We start from the raw sequence: 845 nt of genomic DNA on the forward strand, positions 1-845 counted from the left end.
CCTCTTTTGGGTCCACTTTAACATTGCCTGTCTCTTTTATTGTTATTGGTATATTTTAAAAAACGCGCGTTAACTCGAGCACAGGGCTCTGCAACCCCCCCAAAAAGCGATAAGAACCCACGTTTATTTTGAATTCTGTAATAAAAAAATATTCTATGGTTCTTTTCGGTAAAGCCACGTAGATCGAAAAAATAACGATAAAATAATAAAAATAAAGTCAATCAAAATATCACGACGTTTCGATCGCAACACAGGCGGTCTGATGACGACCGCTTGTGTTGTGATCAAAACTCCAGGATATTTTTTAAAAATAATTTTATCGTTATTTTTTCTATCTACGTGACTTTACCGAAAGAATCCCTGCAGTCACGAAAGTTTTAAGTCAAAATAAAAAATATATTTTACAAAAAACACCCCTCTATTTCAAGAGCCCCGATGTGGTGGTGAATCCGTCTGGAGGGTGTCAATCTCTCCGGAGACGCGATTGAAGGATGCCGTGGCTACTACGTACGGTGCGAAAGAAGTTGCACGTGTGTTCTCCTGTTCTTGCATGACTTGTGCGGGTTTTCCCTGCCACGGTTAACGAAACAAAAATCTAAACCACACGATGGAACCGGTGTTGGCCAAGCAGCCCAATGCAAATGAATCGATGAACATTACACACAACATCAACATCACCCCCACCGGCCTGAAAGCAAAATAACTGTGTAGGTACCTCCCGAAAACCGGTCTTGAGACTCGGCGAGGCTTTCCTGGGTAAACAAGCACGAAGCTATTAATGACGATGAAATAATATTGTTCTGTTTATAAATCTTCGAAGTTGTGCCAGGATTTTCTCGAGGCTT

Source organism: Lampetra fluviatilis, chromosome 47 (assembly GCF_964198595.1).
Source record: "Lampetra fluviatilis chromosome 47, kcLamFluv1.1, whole genome shotgun sequence".
Taxonomy (NCBI): domain Eukaryota; kingdom Metazoa; phylum Chordata; class Hyperoartia; order Petromyzontiformes; family Petromyzontidae; genus Lampetra; species Lampetra fluviatilis.